Below are 6,636 nucleotides of genomic sequence, written 5' to 3'. Positions count from 1 at the left end.
ACGGTCATAGCGATGCCAAGAGAAGAAGAATTTGATAGTAGGGCATTCACCCATCAACCATATTGAATGTTTCAATAATTGAGTAAACCTAAATGAATCCAAGATAAGCGTAGATTCACCTTTGAAAGAAAGTGCAAGCTTAGATATAGACCCGAAGTAGTCACCCACAAGACAATATAACCATTAACTCCATCATCCATAGTATCGTTTGCAGAATAAAGATACAAAATTAACAAAAGTAAATTGATGAAAGTAAATCAATAACAATTGTACACATCATAGGCAAAATCACTTGATTGTTAAACTTTGCAAATGTAATAGTTACAACACCATTGTCATTATTGAAAAAATATACATGGTTTTCCAATAGTTACAAAAAGACGTATAAACGTCATCTCATGATACATATGCTATGACAAAAGAAAACTAATGCTATCTAGCTACTCTTAGACTAAAGTCGTCTAATCAGACGTATCATCGCGTCCAAACGGTGTATCTGTAGGATTCTGCAAAAAAAAAAAAAAACGCTCAGCTTTCTGTAAGTATAAACATATAATTTATAAAACAATACAACAAATAGAAAAGAGTAAACCTCAATACTAACCATGTCGTTGCGAGAACTCGGAATGTCCATCAGGACATTTAAGCCTTTTCTGCTTACGTACTCACGCTCGTACGGTGTGGGATCACGTCATGTCATCGACCACTGTCAAAACATACAAAGAATCCATTATGTTAGAATTTAAAAACCCCTAAACCTTAAACTATCAAACCTAAAGAGCAATGCAAAAACACTTACAAAATTGTCCTCAAATGATGTCCACCCGTCGCTCCCCAAGTGGTGCGAGCTCCCTGCCTCTACTCGCGCTTTGGCTGCCTCCTTTTGTTGCTTCCACTTGTCGGAATTCTCGCACGCTGCATTCTTCGCATTCTTCCAATCTTCTTTGGCCAGCCAATCTGGTCTGTTCCACCCATGCTTAATTGCTTTTTGCACTTCGGAATGCTTGTGCTTGCAGTATTCGCGCATTTGAACCTTCATCAGGTCTTCATTGAAGCGGTCATCCCGTGTTGAAACGGGAAACTCGTCGTGCAACATCTTGATGACTCTGTCTTTTAAATCACTTGTACTTCACTCCAGGTGTTTAGTATGTAGTGTTTAAACACCTGAGAGCAAAGATCGCGTATGCGCGAGATCACCTTCTTGCCTTCATCATCCAAGATGATGCCACCGTTGAAGTCGACGGAGAAAGGCAAGCCCTCTCGCCGGTGACACATGAACCTGGGTGTCCCAACAGGGGTCTCTAGCGGTGTGTCGATGAGGATACGGACGTCAAGTGTCTCCACTGGAGTCTGGGCCTCGAAGCGAGGAGTGTCGACTGGAGTGACTCTTGGAGGAGTAGTAGTGGTGTGTAGCTGCTAGGAATGGCCGTCAGCCGCACAAAACCTGGTTAGATGGCGATGCCGTGGTGGCTGGTGTGGGGACGGGCAAAGAAGGGGAGAGTAAAGAGCTTGGTCGACAAACACGAGGCGGTGTCGAGGCATCGACGGCGGCATCCCCACAACTCGCTGCTGCCACTAGAGCATCGATGCTTAGACGAATGTGAAGATCGTCTCGTCGACACCAAAGCTTCAGAGCACACTGAATGCTCCGAAATAGAGGGAGACGCTAAAGGAGTAGGAACACGTGATGGTGCTCCAGAGCGATGACGCTCCACGTACCACTGTCTCTGCTGGGGTGACAAAGAAGAAAGAAAATCATCATCATCCATACCTGCATTAAACACACGAACATTTAATCTTAATATTGAATGAATGGAGAAGAAAACTTGGACATGGACAAGTAAAGAGAGAGAGAGAGAGAGAGAGAGAGAGAGAGAGAGAGAAAGAGAGAGAGAGAGAGAGAGAGAGAGAGGACTCATTAAGGGGGAGGGATTCCTGTGTAGAGAGATTTCGTTGAATTTCTGTGAATTTGTAAAAGCACTGTGCTCCGGGTGCGATGGAGACTGAAGCTACATCGCGAAGGTCTGCTCACAGAAGTTGCTTGCCCCACCACTAAATCTAATTGATCGGGTGAACGAGACGCTGAGAAGCAGTAGTAGTGCTTCAATGTCTCTTTCACCCGATCAGCTAGATCTAGTGGTGGAACGAGCAGCATCTATATTTCGCAGACCTTCGCGATTGCAACTTCAGTCTCCATCGCACTCGGAGCGAAGTCCTCCTCGTCCCTGCTTGTGAGAACGTACATAGAGCATACGTACATGGAGTGGACGCAAAGACCATTAAATACTGTAACATTTAATGGCCTAATAACTTGTGTGTAGTAGAAATTAGCATGAACATAGTGGGCATTTCATTAGAATAGATTCCTAATGAGAATTACAAGAGTGCTTGGGTGGAGAGAGCAACAAAAAGCATAACACCTAGTTAGATAGCATCAACAATACTTTCAAAAGAGAGAGAAATTAATCTATTGACAACAGTTGAGGACCGGATTTGCATGGAGCCAGTCCCCCCTCCAAAAGGCTTTGTATTATGGTTTCTCCCATCAAGAGAGACATTGTACAATACAATTCTTTGTGTTCCTTCAAGACTAGCTAGTGCAATGAAGATGGAAGCTTCATGCACTAAGCAAAACACTTAATCAAACACAACTTGAATTATCCCCGTTCTCAGACCCAAGACCTCACACACCTTCGAAGATGGTGAGAGCTAGCAGGGTATGAGAGTAGATTGAGAGGAAGAAGGAGTATCTTACGAGAAAGATGTACATCTCCTCACATAATCACTCATATTAGCATAGCTTAGCTTAGTAATTAGCTTGGTAGAGAAGATGAGCATGCATTGAAGCTTGGCTCTTGGTTGGATTTGCATCCACATGCCAAGAGAGTGTTGATGTAGGCTTCTATCTCACAAGCTTGGAGTAGGTGATGAGGTCTCCATTAAAGCTTGAGAGGAGATAGAGTATTCTTTCTTCACACATGGTCAAGTGTGAGTGTGTGTGTGTGTGTGTCAATGCCAAAAAAATCAGCCCCCTCTCTCTCTTGGGCGAGCCCTTCCTGCTAAATTGGTCCGGCTTTTGTCTCATTGGACCTCCCCAAGTCAAGCCAATAGGTGTTAAGCAGCATAAATGATAGCCTTCTGACATGTGTCCCCCTTTCCCCTTTTGTGAGAGCTTTAGGTAATTAAATAATTAAACTAAACTCTCATTGGACCCCTTTGCCTCCTGGCCAATAGGAATCAGGCAAGCCATTAGGCTCCTGAATTCTCATTGGACCCCTTGGGAGACTGCCCAATAGTCTTCTAGGAGACTTAATTCTCATTGGTTTCTTTTATTAAATGTTTTTAAATTAATTAAACTAGATTTACTCTAGCTTAATTCTCATTGGTCCACTTCAAGGGTCCTCCAATAGGAATTGGGCACACCTTGTGGGCATCTGGCCTAGGGAGCTGACATGTGTCCCTAATTCCCTTTGTGAAAAGGGAGCCTGTGTGTGTGTGTGGCTTTATCTCTCATCCCCTACTAAATGGGCTCTCCCCCTCCTTTGTAGGCTTTGAAGAAGACTTTTGTACACACACTAAGCATCCAATTTTCCCTAGGATTGACCTTTGGACACAACCTTTGAATTTTGGAACCTTAGCATTTTGGAAGTCTTAATGGGCTGAACCTTAGGGTCTTTTTAGCCCATTGTTGCACATGGCTCTTTTGCAGATGGCCCCCCCTTTTGATCCCTACTGTGGCCAGTCTGCTAGCTTAACCAATATTCTAGCTTTTTCTCCCCTGGTACCTCCCCACATTAAATGATCAGCTTAATATGAGAAAATCATTTAGGAGAATTAGATATTGATTATTATGACATTACCTCTCTCTTGAAATCATAGTCGTCCTCGACTATGGTGTAGAGAAGATAAAGCATATTCATGAGTCCTTTTCTTAGCGGGTAGAGGATCCCTATGTTACCCTACGACATCATTCCATAATGGATCACTAGTCCATTTGGTGCTTGAGAGCCTGAGGCTGCCGCAAGCATGTCTGCACATTAGTCCTATCAGTCTTCCATAGTAGAGTGACAAGCTCTACTTGGTGTTTGGGAGACGTCGTCTTCGCAAACTTGATCTAAGCATGCATACTACTTCATTTTTGTGCACAAATAAAGAAAAAGAGAGTCTTATAAGACAAAAACTTTGTTCATTTTTAACATTTTGTACATTTGCTTACTCTTGGGAAGCATTGTAAGCATTGACAAGGTTTAGGTTATCCTTTAATTGTATGCCTTGCATCCATCTAGCATCTTCAAAAGGATAATTCTTAAACTTAATAAGATATCTTCGGATAGTCTTACCGCCTCTTAATACCTTGTCTTCATGTCAGAGAATGGACTCGGGCTGCAGCACCTCCTCTTGGTCCTCGATCTCCGGTGGGTCTTCAATAGTTGGTTCTTGAGGTGGCTCTCCTTTGTAAGGCTTTAATAGGCTCACATGAAAAGCATTGTGTATGAGCCAATGATTGGGCGACTTAAGTTGATAGGCCATGTCATTGATTGGCTTAAGAATCTGGAAGGGACCATAGTACCTTTTTGCTAGTTTAGCATAGTACTTTTGGTGGCCCGTAGGATTCTTGCCCGTCGTGTGCCTTAATCGAGCCTTAGGAAACTTTAACAAGACCCAATCGTTTTCTTTAAAGGCTTGGGCTCTTCTGTGCTTGTCAGCAGCAGCCTTTTGCCTTTGCTGTGAGATAGAGATAGCATCTTTAATCTTTTGAAAAGATTCTTGTAGGTCTCGGCTATACTCATCTGTAGCGAAGATCTTCCCATGTACCTTAAGTAGCAAGGGACTTTTTGATCTTCCCTCAATTACCTCGAAAGGTGCTTTTCCCGTGGAAGTATGTACAGTGTTATTGTAAGCATACTCCACTAAGGGTAAGTACTTCTCCCATTGGGATCTTTGATCTACTTCCGTTACATAGGCTTTTAGTAGATCGAGAATTGTTAGGTTAGCTATTTCACTTTGGCCATCCGTTTGTGGATGATAGGCCGAAGAGAAATTTAGCCTTGTCCCTAAATTCTCAAAGAGACCCTTCCAGAAATTACTGGTCATTCTAGGATCTCTATCCGACACTATAGACATTGGCAAGCCATGATATTTGAAAATTTGTGAAATGAAGAGGGTTGCCATTTGATGGGCTTTGATAGTCTTTTTGACAGGTATAAAATGAGCTTGTTTACTGAACCTGTCTACTATCGTCCATATTCCCGTATTCCCATGGATAGACTTAGGCAATCCAAAGATAAAATCCATGGATATGCTCTCCCATGGTGAATTAGGGATTGGCAAGGGTTGAAGCAATCCAGGTTGCTTCCCTCTATCAAATTTTGTCTTTTGACATACCACACATTTGGAAACATACTCTTGTATGTTCACTTTCATGGTAGGCCAATAGAAATATGTTTCAATTCCCTTTAAGGTAGATTGAATCCCTCTATGCCCCGCATATGGGGGAGCATGAGATTCATACATTACTTTCTCACGTAGTGAGTTAGTAATGCATAGTCTATTGCCATAGAGAAGATAACCATCTTGTAAAGTAAATGGTTCTTCTTTCTTCCCTAATGCAAGGGCTGAAATTACATCTCTAAAATCGGGATCAATAGCATACTCATCTATCATTGAAGATAGATCATTGTGAGTTGCTATGGAAACCGCATTCACTCTCGGTCATCTTGAGAGTGAATCGGCTACTTGATTATGCTTGCCAGCAATGTGAGCAATATGAAAATGAAATTGCGAAAGGAAATTTTCCCACCTCATTTGTTTGTCGGAGAGCTTGGTCTGCGTCATGAAGTACTTAAGACTTTGGTGATCCGTTCGCAGAATGAAAGGAGTCCCCAATAAATAGTGCTTCCATGAGTCTAAGGCGTGTAGAACTGCAAGGAGTTCCTTTTCGTATATGCCTAGAGCTTGCTCAACAAGGTCGAGCCTTCGACTCTCATAGCCTATGGCGTGCCCTTCTTGGAGCAAAACAACTCCAAGGCAATCACCACAAGCATCGCATTGGACCTCAAATGGTTTTGAGAGATCCGGTAGTGTAAGCACAGGTTGAGAGATAAGCTTTTCGAAAGCATTGTTCTCCTTTGCAGACCATGTATACCTAACGCTTTTCTTTGTTAGGTCATGTAATGGTCCGGCAATTTGTGAGAACTTTTCTATGAAGCGTCTATAGTATGCACACATACCTATGAAGCTTCTTAGTTCATGAAGATTCCTTGGTTTAGGCCATCCTTTTATTACCTCTAACTTGGATGGATCCATTTGGATGCCGTCTTGAGAGATAATGTGACCTAAATACTGAATCTCTTGCAAGAAAAAATCACTTTTCTTTCGATTAACATAAAGTTTATTCTCTCTTAAAACTTGAAATATTACCTGGAGGTGTTGCTTGTGTTCCTCCAACGAATTAGAGTAGATGATAATATCATCAAAGAACACTCCAGTGAAGGTTCGATGAGGCCTGAATAGCTTCTCCATCAAGCGGTTGAATGTGGCTAGTGCATTGGTCAAGACAAAAGGCATGACAATATATTCGTAAAGACCAAATGTAGTGCGAAACGCGGTCTTTACAATGTCTTGATCAACTATCCT

The 6,636-nt window shown here is 42.3% G+C and overlaps 1 pseudogene; it reads right to left on the bottom strand.

Moving 5' to 3' along the window:
* Positions 1-461: 461 nt before the first annotated feature.
* Positions 462-1,554, bottom strand: LOC147424913 (uncharacterized; annotated as a pseudogene).
* Positions 1,555-6,636: the final 5,082 nt, after the last annotated feature.

The sequence above is a fragment of the Adiantum capillus-veneris genome, chromosome 25 (genome assembly GCF_014529385.1).
Source record: "Adiantum capillus-veneris isolate H3 chromosome 25, ASM1452938v2, whole genome shotgun sequence".
In the NCBI taxonomy this organism is placed as follows: Eukaryota; Viridiplantae; Streptophyta; class Polypodiopsida; order Polypodiales; family Pteridaceae; genus Adiantum; species Adiantum capillus-veneris.
The sequence above is the reverse complement of the archived record's forward strand: the minus strand, read 5'-3'. Positions and strand labels throughout refer to the sequence as shown.